The sequence below is a fragment of the Lygodium microphyllum genome, chromosome 5 (assembly GCF_053477565.2).
Source record: "Lygodium microphyllum isolate KBCC chromosome 5, Lygodium_microphyllum_v1.1.10, whole genome shotgun sequence".
In the NCBI taxonomy this organism is placed as follows: domain Eukaryota; kingdom Viridiplantae; phylum Streptophyta; class Polypodiopsida; order Schizaeales; family Lygodiaceae; genus Lygodium; species Lygodium microphyllum.
In genome coordinates, this window is record NC_141139.1 from 61,180,722 (window position 1) to 61,198,860 (window position 18,139).

Sequence of the window (18,139 nt, forward strand, 5' to 3'; positions counted from 1 at the left end):
TGATTCCGGGCTACGACCCTGTGGTGGTGGTAACCTCAACTCTTTATCAGTTGGGCCCCTGTTGAGATTCGGCATCCGCAGCTGGCGATCTTTTCATTCTTGTGATTAGACCATGGTTCACCATTAGTGTTTTTAAGACACTTTCTTGTTGGAAGATAAATAGGAGTTAATCATGATTTTATGAAAAGCATAAAAATAGAATTTTCCTTCGAGCAGTTCTATTCATTTCCGAAAATTTTATGACACTCTTTCTTAATTACGAGTTGATTTTCATCTATTTTGGCATTGATTGAGACTCTAAGTTTTCGTTACGTGTTTCATTTCCCCTTACATGTTGGACTTCACCTCTTCATTCCACCTGTTGATTTTGCTTTACTTCACCTTACTTCTACTTCACCTTTCCCCCTCCCCTCTTGGGAATGAGAAGAATCCTTCCTAGGATTTAGAGGTCGAGAGGTCAAGGCCCTTCAGTTCTTATGTTTAGGGACTTCTACTTTTTCATGAGCCAAGTATAGAATTGGGGATCGTATTCTAATTGAGCAAAGTGGTCCATGTCAAAAGGACGAATGCTAACTTGAGTGATGTATGTGAGAACATTCGTGAGGAAGTCACCGGAGTTCATGCGGATGGCAAGTGTGACTCCTCCTTGGTCAGAATTTGATCTAGATACGGGTGGGTCAGGAGGTGTTCTTCTAGACGGTAGTTACGGATGGTGGTCAACACCCTATAGGAGATTAGAGCTACATAAGTGGGGTCGTACTCCAAGGTTTTGATAGCATGTCTCTATTCTACATCAATCATGATTTGATAGCCCTCAAATTCCCATTGAAGGTGGAGAGTGCACCATTTCCTCAAGAAAGAAGAGTCGTTGTTAGCAAGTTGCTTCAAATCTTTGATTTCCTTATCGGTGGTGCATGCAATGCGCTTGTCATATGATGTGATGAGGTGTCGGTTCTGTGCTTGTTCGTGGGAAATCTCGATGATGATCAACTCCTCAGCTGCATTGGCAGCCTTAATGAATACGAATTTGGATTCTTCCCATGAGCAAACTAGCGTATGCACCTCCGTTGTTGCTAAATATCTCTTCCAAAAGGTCTAAGTCCAAGCGGTCATAGCTTTTAGCAAGCGACCGAAAAGTGGCATCTAAGCATCTAAGGCAAGCAATGAAGTCATCCCCCGTGTTCTCAACGGAGTCCACAGCCAAGGTTAGAATTGATCTTTGTGCATAGGAGGGTCTAAGGCCTGTAGGTGGCTGGGGGGCTTGACCAAACAAGATAGATCAGTAGGTAATTGTTGCAGCTTGGACTGCTTTTGGGGTTGTGGGTTGCCTCTTGTTCAATAGACTAAACTGCGGCTGCTAATGGTGCTTCCGAGATTTGAGGAGCACTAGTAGGCCCAAGTTGAGACATCTTGTTAGTGGCAGTTTAGGCCTATAGATTGTTTTAGATTCAGTGAGGCTGGGCTTCGAAGATTCTGTGGATTTAGTAGCCTGAGCCTCTTGTGGCCTGAGTGCCTGATTTGTTGTGATGGTTTGGGTGGACAAGTTTGAGGGCAGTGTTTGAGTAGGGCCTTTGGTCGTTTGGGCCTTAGGTACCTAGATCCAGATGTTGCCCTCATAGAAACCTTGCACTTGCAATAAGGTATTGGGGACCCATCCTGCTTGATCGTACATTGATGTTTATGGTTTCGACTTGGCATCCTAGGTTTCAAGTGTGGGTTCTTAGCCTTGCAGGATCGGGGATGTGTGCCTATGTGCTGGGTTTGGATGTTTAGGTATCCATTGAAGCTTTGGTTTAGGGGTAGCAATTTTGGATTCAGCGGTTTGCAGGTCTTTAGGTTTGGCAGGCTACGATGAGTCACGACTCCCCTCCCTAGACTTGGTGGTGGGTTTCTCTACCGATGGCCTTGCAAACTTTGAAGGAGTCATGCAACCCTTACTGAAAGTAGTGACTATGTGCACATTGCCTATGGTGAGGTGAATGCACTGGGACTCGTAGTCAACATTGCAATGAGCTTGCTTTTTAAATGTGCATCCTAACAGCAAGTCCGTACCTGTATCTTTAGTGTTTGGTAGCACAAAAAGATTATTGGCATGCTCTCACACTCAATAGAGACTACTATTTTTCAAAATCTCGTTGCTTGACTTGCTTGTCAAACCAACTTTTGTGTCTTTCCTTCTCGCATATTAGTACGTGGGTGGCTAGAAGTCAAGTTTCTGATAGGAGTTCTAGCTCAACTAGGTGCTCTTTCAATACCTCCTTTTCATCCCATCTTTCTTGCTGAGCGGGCCAGGAATGAAGAACTCTATAGGTAGAATTTCTTCAGTCCTGTAGGTTAACCTGAAGGGAGTCTGTCCCACAGCCATTTTATAGGCTGTGCGGAAGGCCCATAAGGCTACCATGAGTTTGTTATCCCAATTGCTGTGCAAAGTAGAGACTACCTTGGTCAGGACATTTATTGGTATCTTATTTCTAGGCTCAGCTTGGTCATTAGCTTGAGGATAGTATGGTGAAGATTTTTGATGGATGATTAGAAAGGTGGATAGGAGATAAGTGATCACTTCATTGATGAAGTCTGTGCCTTGGTCATTAACGAGTTCGATGGGACAACCAAATCTTGAGATTACATGTTTCCAAAGGAACTTGGCAGTGGTCCTAGCATCATTCTTTCTTGTAGCTCGTGCTTTCGCCCACTTCATGAGGTAGTCTATGGCAACAATGATGTACTTCACTTGTGAGTATTGTGCTGTAGGACTAATTGGCCCAATGAAGTCAGTTTGCCACTTCTCAAATGCTGGCTTTGCAATGATTGGACTCAACTTTATTTGTCCTTGCAAACTGATACCTTGGCCTTTGGTACTCATCACAATGCTTTACGAATCATGATGCATCTCAAAAAATAGTAGGCCACCATAGTTGAGACTGTAGCACCTTACGGACTATTGTATCTTCATTGAAATTTCCTCCCGCTATTCCGCCATATGCCTCTACTAGTGTGTCATGCATTTCATTCTCACACACAGATATGCGCAGTAATTCGTCTTGCCCTAGCCGATAGAGTTGGCATGCTACCAATGGCCTGCTACCAACTGATAAGTTTGGATTTTGGGAATGAGTCGCCTAAGTCGGGCTTTCTCTATTGGTCATTCAGGGAGCACGTGCTCAAGCACTTGGACTATGTCATCTGTCCAATAAGGCGTCAAATCTGCTCTAAACAAATCTCTTTCGCTAGATAGACTGAATAGATGTGCATTAGGTAGTTCGTCTACAATGCCTTGTCTAGCAGCTTCTCCCATGGGGATGTGAGACATATGGTCAGCCATATAATGCTACTTTCCTTTACACATGACCATGGAGAAGTTGAATTCTAAAAGCAGAAGTAACCATCGAGCTATGTGTATGTAGTGCACGGTTTATTAACAAGGTAGAGCAAGGCTTGATGGTCAACAAAAAAGATAAAAGGCATAGCCAAAAGATAATATTGAAACTTCTTTATAGCAAACACCATGGCTAAACCTTCTCTCCTCGTTGTCAAATAATTCATTTTCATATCTGTGAGTTGTCTACTAGCAAAGCTCACAAGATAGTCTAAGTTGTGTACACTAGGCTAGCAGAGCACTGCTCCTATAGCGAACTTAGAAGCGTTAATGTGAACATGAAAAGTGATTGTTTAGTTTGGGGCTCGTAGAATTGGTGTAGTGGTTAACTCCTTTTCCAACTCCTCATACACGCATTGGCATTCCTCGATCCACTTGAATATAATCAGCAACTTGCATAGAGGTCTAGCAATCAATGCATAGTTCAACACAAACCGTCGATAATACCCTGTATGGCCTAGGAAGCACTGAACTCCCTTGTAACCAATTTGGTGGTGGGATATTGACAATAACCTTGACTTTTGAGAAGTCAGTGGCAATGTTGTTCTTCAACACCACATGCCCTAGGATGCATCCGTGCTTCACCTAGAACTGGCACTTTAAGCGGTTCAACGAGAGACGGTATAATTGACACAATTCAAAGACAGCTTGGAGTTTGCCTAGGTGCTTCTTTCAAGTGGAGTGAACACATAGATCGTTGATGAAAACCTCTAATTTGCACATATGAGCCTCTGCAAGGTAGTTGGCGCATTAGTCAACCCGAAGGGCATGACTATGTAGGCAGAGACTCCCCACTTAGTGGCAAAAGCGGTCTTGTGTCTATCATCAGGATGCAGTTGCACCTAGTTGTACCTCAAGAAGCTATCCATGAAATTGTAGGCCTCTTTACTAGCCACTCTCTCAAGCATTTGCTTGGTATATGACAATGGATAATTATCTCTTTTCATAGTAGCATTTACCTTTTTGTAGTTGATACACACACTCTGATCTTTCCATTCTTCTTCATCCAATCACTATGGGTGAGACACAGTCCATGTGCTCAATCTCATAAATGAATCCTACTCTCAACAGCTTATCAATCTCTTCTTTTATTGTGTGAGTGTGCTTGGGACTCATTGGATATGGTCACTGTTTCACCGGTGTTGCATTGGATATCATGGGTATGTTGTGAGTCACTATACTCGGATACAGTCTCGCTGTTTGACCAGTGTTGCATCGGTGTTGCATCGGGTATCATGGGTATGTTGTGAGTCACTATACTTGGATCTACCCCTTTTATTTCATCGAGGGACCAAGAAAACAAGTATACATACTCTTGCAAGAGAGCAATGAGACTTGCTTCCTCTTCCTCATCTAAGTTATCGGCCGTAAAGAGATAGGTCGAGTTGTCTCTCCTTCATTGGCCAAATTGACCTCCTTGACCTTAGCAGATCCTTCTATTGGCTCGCTTGCTTGCCCCTGGCATTTGGCTCCTAGCAAGATCACTACCCTGTCGCCTTTCTTGAGCTTAGTGAATCTCCCTGGTAGGTCTTGCGGTGTTCCTCGCTCCTCTGTTTGCACATCCTTAGGTTGTTTCCTTCTTTTCTCCTTTAACCTTCCGTGTCCGAGGGAGCTGTCCTCTTTGACAAAAAGTAAGGCGTATGCCTTTTGAACTAAGGGTATGCTATTCGAGGTATTTACAAAATTACATAAAGCTGGCCCGATATTTTTGGTACAACACACAGTGGTGTTCACCAGTTGTTATCAAGAATAATAATAATAATAAAATTTTGACTTTGCATAGATTTTAGAGAGCTTAATAAGCAAACAGTCAAGGATTACTATCTGTTACCTTTTATTGATCAAATATTAAATTAGAAGAGGGAGACTCTCCAGGTGGTCATAGCTCTGATGGTGAATTTGTCCTAGTAAGCAATGGCACGGCACTAGATCGGGCTAGGCCTACTTGCTCAAAGTCTATTGCACCTACATGCTTCAACCAAGTGCGATTGCAATCTATGCGCATGACTTCTCTTTTGATTCTAATGGCATTTTCCTTGCATGGTTTGGAGCCTACTCACATTTTCTCTATCACTCATCCCTCAATGTCATACTCTATCATGTCAATTTCCCCTTCACTCTCGTCATCACTGAAGGAACATCAGTCCTCATATTTGTCGTTAGACCTATCTTTGTTTGACTGCTCGTTATCTCCTAAGTCTTGACATGTCTTGTCCCTCTCCCCAGTGTCCAAGACCCAATTGTAGATCAAGTTTAAGTCGTGCACTTTGGTCCATCGCCACTTAGATTCGTTCAAGAGATCTTCAAGTGGTTTAAGGTTTGCTGATGGGTTACCAACTATCTTGTTGATCAGGTGCCCTAAGATCTCATGGAGCTCTCGCTTGTTGTTTGATACTTGGAATAGGACATGACTAATGGGTCCTTTGTGTGCACTCCTAGCCATCATGTGGATTGCCATTGAAGGCTCTTCTTGGGTCTTACCAACTACTTTAACAGCTTGCTCATATTTCTCATTGTCTAAGAATAATAGGTCAATCATGGCAAGGACATGCATCCAGTCTCACTTATTCTCACTTGTCCTCAGGGCAAGGGATATACTTAGTTAGTGGCCTGTAAGATCTCCTATTCTGGCCATCACCCTTTAGTACAGAGGAGATAGCATCTAGGTCAACCATCATAGTCTTTCAGGTATCCATCTCTACTCTTACGGCTTCCGTTCGATTGCCTAGGAAAATCAAACCGTTGCCCAAGTCTTCTATGACTCTTGCATTGCGCATCTAGGGTCGGCCTAGTAGGATATCATAGTCCACTACTTTCATGACTATAAAATCAACCGAGAATTGGACTCGTGCAATTTTTACTTGCCAATTCTTTAACACGCCAAATGGCTTCACTTTCATTCCATTAGCTAGAGTAACATTAAACCTAGCCGTCTTGACTGGTGGGTTACCCCATGTCTGGAGCACTGCATGGCTCAACACACTGACTCCCACTCCCGTGTCCATGATTCCCTTCCTTGTGGTGTCACCTAGGGCTAAGACCGGCAATGATATGCCAACTTGGTTTGTCTATGTGTGGGTCATGACATGCAATGGGATAGGCATGGCCTCCCCATCAAGTGTCTTGACACCGAACAACCCTAATGGGGTTTAGGGCTCATTTTTCGAGTTAGAGGAGGGATTTCATCTCAGGAAATCAACAAAGAGGTGCATCATTCTGCACATTCAGTGCATCTCTAATCAGCCTTGTCTCAATTTGCTTGCTCCCGCTCAGTGCAATGCAAAGAGATATGTCCTAGGTGGCCGCAAGTCCACCAGCACATGATTGGTTCTTGGGTCTGCCCTCCTAAGCCTCTACCTCTCCCTTTACCTAACGCCATCACTGGTATTGGTTGGTATGTTGAGAAACACGGATCTAGAACTATGCTAGCTATGGCGGACGAAGGTTATACACATAAACCATGACTGAGATAAAGAATTGTAACTCAAGTGAATTAGGTTCCAAGATAGATTAACTTGGACTCATAAACACAATCTTGAGTGTCATAAAATGATGATAGCTTACCTTGAAAATAGAGCCAAGTACATGCTTATATAGCTTTTGGATGGTTCCACTCTTCCTCACTATGCTTATGGGATTTAGGATATCTCTTCCTAGAGCATACATCATTATCTATCTCTCATACAAAGCCTCTTATGGGCAGCCTTTTCTAGGCATACACCAGCCTCTATGGGCATTCATGTTAAGCATCATTTGCTATTCTCAACACCCCCCCTCAAATGATGAGTCTCTACCCTTGATGGCTTTTGCCCCCCCTGCATGTAAACATGGACCAGGAGACTAGCTCTTTGGCAGCCTAGTCAAGTTAAGGCTTGAAATTTTACATCTTGGTAGGGTTTTTACATCCACTATGGTATGCTTTGTTGTCAACAATGGAAAATTCTTTATCTTCTTCTTGCTTCTTTGGCAACCTCTTGGTTTTCATGCCCTCGTCCCTTTCGTTGATGCATGGTACGTGCCTTGACTTGATAGATTCTCTTTGGATAACTCTTGACTAGCATGACTTGATAGCTCATTACATTTTCCTTGGATACATAGGATTTGCAACTTGGGTTGAATTTCATGATTTTCTTTTAAGAGTTTCAATCATGGATTTCATGGAGAGGTCTTATCATGAGCTTGCAATTGCTCAGACAGTGTCTAACTCCTTACAATGAGATTGAGGTTTTTCAAGGATTTAATCAATTGTGTATCAAAAGACTAGCTTCTTACAAGGATATGAATCACTATTAAGCTCAAAATCAATTACCTCAACTTAGAAAAAGAGGATAATGTGAATGAGGTCAAAACTGAACTGGTAGGTGTGAATTATAAAGGAGTTTAAGCCTTAATAATTTAGCTCACAATAAGAAAAAATAAACAAAGATTCCAGAGTTGATTGCGCCGATGATTGACTGTATCCAATCTGGGAGCTCCTTTGACCTGCTACGTTTCTACCTTTGTTCAAGTCAGTGGGCAACATCCTGGCCATCATCCTATGTCACATCGAGGCCTTCCTAAGAATAGTGTTCATGCTGGCTGTGGCTTAGGTTGAAGGTGTGGGTGATGGCCTTCCTTCAGAGCTTTGGCATCCTGGTGCAAATGCATGAGGATCAAGAAAGCTGCAAGCGAGCTTCTTGAGCGAGTTCACAGGCTGCAACGTTGCTTTGCTCTCCTTCTTCTGCTCGATGGAGGAGATGACCTTAGATCACAAGGACCTCTGCTCCCTCTCCATCACCAGGGCCGCCCTAAAGCTTTTGTATTTCTCCAAGAATAGAACGGACGTGCCCCACAGCTTCTACAACATTACCAGTGCCAGCTTCACCTTTTGTTCTGATCATGTTTGTACCCTCTGCTATTCTTCGCAAAGCCTCTCCCAAGTTTCGACATCCACAGACAAAAGAAATACGAAATTTGTGCTTGTTTATGTGGTTAACATCATCTACAGGTGTCAACACTTCGCTTTCATCGATGTAATCAACACCAATAGCCTCAAGTATCTGGGCTTCAACAAAAATGCCCAATCCTTGCTTTTGCCGTAACAGGGATAGTGATTGCATTATTGATTTCCTTGATCAGGTTGGGGTCACTCATTCTCGCAACTCCACCTTCAGCCCTTATATCAGCTGGTACACTCTCTTGCGCATGTCCCTCATCGCCTCTATGTGGATTGCTATGCTTTTTGGATTATCGGGACTGATTCCACTCGCAAATGGCAAACAATGGAGTTGTTGCTCTGTATGGGAACGAGCCTATCTCAGACCCGAAGAAATCATCCTATGCTGTCAAGGTGGGCCTTTCTCAAATGCTCAGAGGAGGTGTCATCATGGATGTGGTGAATGCAGAGCAAGCACACATTGCTGAGGAGGCTAGGGCCACTGTGAGGACCAAAAAATGAGGTAGTAGAAGTAGAAGAGAGAATGGGCGTGGCTAGACATAGCTCACCATGGCTCTGATACCATGTTGAGAAACATAGATCTAGAACTATGCTAGCTATGGCAGATGAAGGTTATACACATAAACCATGACCGAGATAAAGAATTGTAACTCAAGTGAATTAGGTTCCAAGATAGATTAACTTGGACTCATAAACACAATCTTGAGTGTCACAAAATGATGATAGCTTACCTTGAAAATAGAGCCAAGTACATGCTTATATAGCTTTTGGATGGTTCCACTCTTCCTCACTATGCTTATGGGATTTAGGATATCTCTTCCTAGAGCATACATCATTATCTATCTCTCATACAAAGCCTCTTATGGGCAGCCTTTTCTAGGCATACACCAGCCTCTATGGGCATTCATGTTAAGGATCATTTGCTATTCTCAACACGGTAGTCCATAAGGACTGCATTGCACTCTTCGTTGTACGAGATGTAAGAGTGTACATAAGGCTCTTTGTCCTTCAGCTCTTCCATGTTGTGGATTGGAGCGTCACTTGGTGGATGGGTCACATAGGGTCCAGGTGGTCTAGCTATGCCTGTGGGTTTTATCTCCATCCTAGGAATGGTTGTCTGGAATCATTGGGTGTGCTAGGAGAGCCAATGGGGCTTCCCTTTTGAAGAAGGTTGGTAGCCTATTCACTAGGTATGGTGGATTATATGACTACAGGTACAGGAGTCTCCTTAGCAGTCTACAGTGCATGGCATCATGGCTAAACCTACCGCAACTTGCACAAGACTGAGACTTGGGTTCCTGACACTCAACTGGCAAGTGGTTTCTTCCATAATACACACATTGAACATGAGGACGTGTTAGCCTTCTCATCATCTCATGTAGTTTGGCTAACTCCATCTTCATCTCTGCTAGTTTCTAACTTGGATCTACGCTCTTTTCCTTATCTTGAGCATTTGGGCTTGATCTTTCGTCTAGCGTTGAGGTTCTTTCGGAGTTTCTAGGGTTCTTCTCAGTTCGAGCTCGTGGAGCTTCTCTCTTTGAGCCGGTCATCCACTCTAATGGCCTCTTCAAAGACCCTAGCTAGTGTGTCTCGCTGCAAGCTTGAGTTGCATGCTAAGGCCTTGTAGAGTTCTTCACCCCATATCCCATTGATGAAGACTGTAGACACCCCTCTCTCCGTGGGTCATTCAGTCATTGGGATTATCTTAAAGAGACTCCTTACATGGGTCACATAATCTCTGATGTCTTCCTTATCTCTTTGCTTCACGTTCATGAGTCGTACGATCAGGTTGTCTGAGTATCCCGCCTTCGAGAATCTCTTAATTGAAGAGATTCTTGAGGTCATTGAAGTCATTGTGCTTTGTGGCATCTAGGCTGGTGTACCAAGTCCTTCCCTTATCACCTAAGCATAAGCCGATGACTTGTGATCATTGAGTGACATCAGTGAGGTCATTGGCTTCACAGACCTGCTCAAATTACTCTACGAAGTTGTAAGGGTCATCGTCTGGCTACCAGATGCTTTGCGACTATAGGGATTTTAGATTGGCTCTTAGAGCCCTGAGTAAACCCTAATCCTATAAGCAACCAGGCTGACATTGTAGTGGCACTTCGCTCGTCGCGGCGGATGCATTGTCTAACAGTCACTTCATGAGAAGCTCACTCAGTGTAAGATCTCCTTCTAGCGCTCTTTCCCTCTCGGCATCAAGGCCTCTCCTATTCCTATTTGCTAGTGCTAGCACCCTCTGAATTTCACACACTTCCATATTCTGTCGCAAGCTCCTGGTCTACTACTCTTGATTGTAGGTCAACAGGCTTTGCAAAGCTTCACACGCTAGCCTCCTCTCCTCTCCTTGATCTGTTATGACATCCTTAGACGTCCTATCGTGGTGGTCTATCCAGGCATGTAGATCTTAATTGGCAACTAGCCACTAGATTTCTGTCGAGAGACTGCCTAGGTTGAGCTCCTTGTCCCGCTCGTGGTTAGTACTTGTCTCTTCCATGTCCGTGGTCTCTCTCTCCACCAAGTTGTTGATGAGATTGATTAGATTGGGGAGATCCACTCCTCCAATGGTGTCTATTCCTCTTGGCTTCCCTGCTGCATCTTCTGCTTGGTCCTACGCTTGGGGTTTTGGTCACCCAACTATGTCTCCAGATCTTCTCCTTGTGGTGGGTTTGTTCTTGGGTTATGTCTGAATGCATTCCTTGTTAATTACGAACAATCCTCAATTTATAGTCACTTGGTGCGTGTGTATACCCTTTTTTATGCACTGTGTGCAATTAGGCTTTTGGATTTTCTTAGGTGTACTTCAAGTGTTGGAAAACAATACAAGTGTGAAAGCGAAGTGATTACGCGACTCTCGCACTCTTGTTTATAAATTTGGCCTGGTAAGCTGCAAGCTCGATTTCAGGTCATTCTTACCGGTCCTAGAGTTTGTGCTACATTGTTTAGCTCGATCAAGATTCCTTTGGGGATCTATGACTCAGTCTGGTGCTACTTAACGGCTTAGACTACTAGCTAGTTAGCTAGAGTCTCTTCTAAGTCCATGCTTTGCTGCTCTACTGATTTCTCATGCCAAAAAGGTGTTCTACGCATCTCTATGGCCTTTGGGGGTTCGTAGGAAAATGGTTTGGATCAGCCAGGTTCTTCGGGTCAAAAATTGGGAAAATTCCAAATTCAGTCTAGCAAGTGGGGCCAAATGGCCGATTTGGCATGTCCATGTGGACAAGGGCCGAATGAGCATGGGTTGAATGGTTGATTCAGATCGCTCGAGTGGGTTATCCAAGGGGGTTGTCTGAGGGCAGCTACATGGATCGAATGCTAAGTTGGTCATAATGATCGATTCAGATGTGCTGATTCAAACAGTTTGATGGCTGAATCAAGTGGGCCAAATGGCCGAATACAGGAGCATGAAGAGCCAAGGGCCAATTTTGGGACTCGACCCAAAGTCGTCGTCACTAGGGCAGGCTAAATGCGGCACAATTTTGGTCGAAGCAACAATAATTGGCTCGAATCACATGGTTTACCACACACCCCATAGTAAGCACCTCTAGATCAAAGCCATAGACAAGGGAGAAGATTTATGCATATCTGCAATGTGCTAAAAATGCATGGGTGAGTCGATCGATCCAATGCAGGCAATAGGTCTCACTCTTTCACTCTCTTAGAATGCAACAGTTGCAAATGAGCTCTCCCTTGGTCTCTTGGGTCATCGGCTAAGGCTTGACCTCTCCAATCACTCTCTTGATGACATAACTCTTTCGAGCACTCCTTTTTTCCCTTTTTCCTGATCTGTGGCCTATTTGGGCCTATTTTACAACAACAACCCTAAAGCTTTCCTGCTTCGATTTCTCGATTCTACCTAATCTAAATGCAACAAAAATCAAAGATAGAGTACTTAATTGATTTCTCCTACTTGCCTAATCATTAGAAACACAAAATATTTATTTGTTTCAAAGATTCAACTCCCAAGTCTCCTACCTACAAAGAGCATTGGGGGTGAATCCTACTTCCACGCTCGATTCGAAGCGCGCAAGTGCTCAAGCTTGAATCCGTTGGTCCTAGCAACAGAACCAAAATGTAAAGGGAGCTCTTGCTCAACCGCCAAGACCCACAGACCACTTATTCTTTCAAGCATTTCAAGTGAGCACTAATGGCTACCTGTCACATAGTCGACGCACTATCCCTCTCTATGAGTGTAGTAAGCTTACCTTGATGCCCGATTGAGTTGCTTCCTCTCTCAAGCATTGCGATAGCTCCATGATTCATGATGGAAGCTCAAGCATCCTCAAGCCTCTTCCTCCAAGCTCCATCTTCCATAGCCACACGCGAGATGAGAGAAGAGAAGAGAAGAGAAGAAGAAGAGAGGAGGTGGTGGATGGCTTCACCTCCAAGATCCCTCACCCTCACACACTCACTCCTCACTCACTCACACTCCCTCCCTCAAGCACTCACAAAGCAAGCAAGCAAGAGAAGAGAAGGAGAGAAGAAGAAGAGTCCACTTTTCCACACACCAAAGAATGAGCTCTTCATTCACTTTTCAACTTTATATGAAAAACCCTAAATCCCTTTTGGGCGGTCATCCCCTTATCCCCTTTTTACATGGCATCTAGGCCTTCTTTCCCATTGTCCTCCCATCTTCCTAGCTTTCTTTCTACCACACCCATCTACCTTTACAATTTGCATAGGAGGGATCTTGGCACTCTTTTACAAAAAGTTTTAGGGGTGCCTTGCATTTAAGAATGCACTTTTTCCTTTGACTTAGTTTGCGCTTTTCCACTTTTTTCGCTTTCTTCTTGTGCTGAGGTTAACAATAGGAAGTAATTGTGTCTTTTTACTTTTCAAGAGTAATTGATGGAAGAAGTTCTACTTGTCCTTGACAAGTTTCCAATTGCTACACTAGCGTTTACAAAGTACCATTTTTGGGGTCCCCAATCGAAAGCTTTTTTCACTAGTTGGATGATTTAATGTGCTTTGCAAGTCTTTCTCCTTAAGAGAACCAATAGTTGTTTTTTGCAATGTTAAGATTTGTTTCAAAGACCTCTCTTGCCTTGGTTTCTACTTTCCATGACTATTTAGTCAAGATTATGGATAGATGATGTAATTGTATTACAGATTACTAAGTGTGCCTATGAATCCATAGAAACTTTTGATAACAAATAAATTTTACAAGCTACCCACATAAGCTTGCTTATCTATACCTTTCTCTCAAAAAATTTTAGTACAACAATAGCCATATTTGGAGTTTGGATTTGAAAGTTATAGCCTAATGAAGCTGCATAAATTTTCCTGATGGTAATGGTGAAATAGTTGTGGGTAGGCAATCATGGGCAACCTATGGTCACTATGTGGAAAGTCAGAAAACATGGAATTAGTTTTGGTCTTAAGCTTGAATAGTCTTTTTCTTCGATAAGAAAGCTTACATTGCCTTGGTCCTTGACTGTTAATCTTAAGCAAGCAAGCAAGCAATTGTTTAGAGGCAATTGTAGGCAAGTGCATATGTAAGCAAGTAGGCAAGTAAACAAGGGAACAAGTAAGCAAGTAAACTGAGGGATGATGTGGAAGTCCAAGGAGGTGGGTAGACTAGTGATGATGTGGCCATCCAAGGAGGTGAAGGCATTGTTGATGATGTGATAGTCCAAGGAGCTGGATAGACTCAGTGATGATGCGGCAATCCAAGGAGGTGCATAGACTAGTAGTGATGTGGCAATCCAAGGAGGTGGCTAGATTGGTGATGATGTGGTGCTCAAAGGAAGTGGGTAGACATGTGATGATGTGGCAATCCAAGGAGGTGGGTACACTTAAGCTAGCAAGTCATGCAATCATGGACTTAGCTTGTAGTCATGGAGCAAATTTAGGATTTTTAAAGATAAAAGTTAATGTTATACCTACAATGTGTGTCTTTTTTATAGATACAAACTCTTAGATCCTCCTTCTTCATTTTATCACTATGGGAAGAATTCTCTCTCTCTCTCTCTACCACACACACACACACACACACACACACACACACACACACACACACACACATACATATATATATATATATATATATATATATATATATATATAGGCAAGTAAAGCAATGCTTAGGATTATGAATGCATTGTTCAGGAGCAAGGTACATGGGGAGAGAAGTGGGTAGATAAGAGATGGAGCCGAAGAAAACAAGATTTTATACTTCCATGGATGCTCAAATAGAAAGAGGGTCTCCAAGCATACCTCTTTTTCTCAGTGTAACAAATTTAAAGTTGACACTAATGTGGTGGATTCCAATGTGATCTTGTTTCAATCTTCTCCTCCTCTATAGGAATGAAGTCTCTACCAATACTCTAAGATTCATATGTTCTCTCTCTCTTCTCCCTTTCCTTCCCACCCAATCAACTCAACCATGAGTAGGTGCTCTTTTGTCTCCCTGTGTTTGGTCTCACTCTAACACCAAGAGGAGAAAGAAAAGGATGGAGAATGGAGCTTCTCCCAAGTAGTCCCTAGCACTTAGTCTCTCTCGCTCTCTCCCTTGCTCAATCCCTCACTCAACACCATATTAGAGATTTTGGGAATTTCCCAAGTCCCACTTTGAATGAATGTCTTACTTTTGTGAATGAAAGAGAGCACTATGTTTATGTTTATCTTTAAAGGGCACTTTGTATGTTACAAATATGAGATCACACATCTTGAGAGCTTAAATGATGAATGTAAGCTATGTGGCTGTTACGAGATTTGGATTTCACCTCTAACTTTTCTAGCATACTAACAAAATATGATGTTGTATGGTGGTGGAAACATCAAGGAGGCTTAACTAGTATATACCTAGGAAATTTCCAAGTTTAATGTAAGAATACAAAGGTTTGATGGAGTGGAGAGAGAATTTAGAATACAAGAGCCTTAAACACTGTATGAAAATATATTATCATGGCCAAAATTTATAATGTTATGGATTTGAAGATATTATAATACGAGTTTTTTCTTTTAGATATAGCATCATTTAAAGTGACATGTATAAGTTTCATGAACTAGGACCTTAAAAGAGTCACCACTAACTAGGTGTGGTTTAATAACTTGATCTAATACCATATCATAATAAGTTTGGATAACCTATGATGTGATGGTTCTTTTTTTGTGTAAACCAATAGACACAAGTATGTCAAATAATTGCTCACCCCATTTACATTTTTTATATGTATATACATGATATATAAATATCTTTTATTCAAAATTCTATCTATCTTGACAATATATGGATAAGATGGATATTGATTTTGGCCAAAATTAACGAGTTTCACACTTTGACTAGCTAAATGAATTTTCATATCATAAAATAAAGATTTATATACCAAGCTAGAAGTTTATGATTTTTCTAAGACTAAAGATTTAACCTTTGACCAATGGTTTGTGTTTCCAAAGAAATAGACATAAATTTTATAATCAGTCAAGACTTATTTGTTAGCTAAGACATAAAGTACAAAATTGGACTTAAACCACTTTATAAGAAATTTCAACACAATTAACTAACGCTATTGAAAGAATAAAAAACATTAAGTAGATTCTCCTCATTGATATTGGTGGCATTTAAAAACACCAAGGTAGCTACACAAAACACTTTAAATTTTTAACAAGCATATATTTTATAGCCATGCAAAAGCCCTTAATGTAAGGGATATATTTACTATGGAAGTCAAAATTAGTCCATATAGAGTCACTGTCTTGTTGCATCATGTATATTGGAAAAATGCAACTTTTGTAGATAGCTACACTACCATTTATGAAATGTTTGTGATATCCTAACTCATGAGCAAGTTGCATTGCTTCCATATCTTTCAAAGTAGAGACTAAAGGAGTCTGCTTCAACATGGATAATTGTGAGTTGTTCAATGTAAGTGATAGACGATGTGAGGCATTTGTTGAGTATGCTTGTATAGTAGATGGTTATAAAGTACAAAATAGGATTTAAACCACTTTATAAAAAATTTCAACACAATTAACTAATGTTATTGAAATTATAAAAAACATCAAGTAGATTCTCTCATTGATATTGGTGGTGTTTAGAAACACAAAGGTAAGTACATAAAACACTTTAAATTTCTAACAAGCATATATTTCATAGCCATATAAAATACTTTAATGTAAGGGATATATTTATTATGAAAGTAAAAATTAGTCCATATAGAGTCAGCGCCTTCTTGTTAATCATGTATATTGAAAAAATACAAATTTTGTAGATTTTGTATAAAACATTTAGCTACACTACCATTTATGAAATGTTTGTAATATCCTAACTCATGAGCAAGTTGCATTGCTTCCATATCTTTCAAAGTAAAGACTAAAGGAGTTTACTTCAACATGGATAATTGTGAGTTGTTCAAGGTAAGTGATAGATGATGCGAGGCATTTGTTGAGTATGTTTGTATAGTAGACTATCATAAAGTACAAAATAGGATTTAAACCACTTTATAGGAAATTTCAATACAATTAACTAATGTTATTAAAACAATAAAAAACATCAAGTAGATTCTCTCATTGATATTGGTGGTGTTTAGAAACACCAAGGTAATTACATAAAACACTTTAAATTTCTAACAAGCATATATTTCATAACCATGCAAAAGCCTTTAATGTAAGGGATATATCTATTATGAAAGTCAAAATTAATCCATATAGAGTCAGCGCCTTCTTGTTACATCATGTATATTGGAAAAAATACAAATTTTGTAGATTTTGTATAAAACGTTTAGTTGCACTACCATTTATGAAATGTTTGTGATATCCTAACTCATGAGCAAGTTGCATTGCTTCCATATCTTTCAAAGTAGAGACTAAAGGAGTTTGCTTCAATATGGATAATTGTGAGCTGTTCAATGTAAGAGATGGATGATGTGAAGCATTTGTTGAGGATGTTTGTATAATAGATGGTCTCTTGAAGCAAGAAGTAATTGAAGATTGAACATATATACCATCTTTATCAATAGTGGTCTCGTGCGGTGCTGATGATGATGATGAAATACCATCATTCTCTACTCTAGTCCATTCATCAATGACAACCTTGAATTGAGCATACAATTCATGTCCATATTGAACTGGATCCTGTCCATATCGATCAAACTTGATGACTTCACATGCATCATGGTATTTGCTTAAGCGAGTCAAGTATGGTAGAAGTTCTTTGATCAAGATAGAGTCTTCACAATCAATATCAAATGTTTTTGGATAAATGCAATTCTCAACAGGATTTGGACATCCTTTGTAAGGACTATCATCTATGAGAATAGTCTTGGTATGCTGACAAACATCTCCATATTGATCCCATACATACTTCAGAGGCTTGAACATTGCTTCTACTCCCATCTTATCTGGCCTATATATGATTTTGAGTCGATGTCTATGACATTGTTCTTGGCCCCAAATCATGAAGAAAGGATACTTCCTTTTTGCATGGATCTCCAAGCACTTAATAACTGCCATGACATTCTTATGTAAAGCTGTTGACCAAACTCCCACTTGGAATCTTGCAAATAAGGCTTCAAGAAACTCCATACATCCTGGTCGAAGAACAAGCCATTGCTTTCCCATTTGAAAGCTTTGAAACCTTTTAGACTTAGCAAAGCATCGTTGTAAAAAAGACCATTGAGATCAAGTATTACACATAATTGTGTTGCATTTCTTGTCAAGGAAACATCAATCACATCATCGTGCTCTACTGTTGTTGAATCTGCTAGATATCCAACCATAGATGTCTTAGTTGAAGTTACAAAGAAGAAAAAGAAGCACATTAGATTCATTTACTTCCTCATCATTCTACCTAATTTTTGAGCTATAAACTGGCATAGAACACT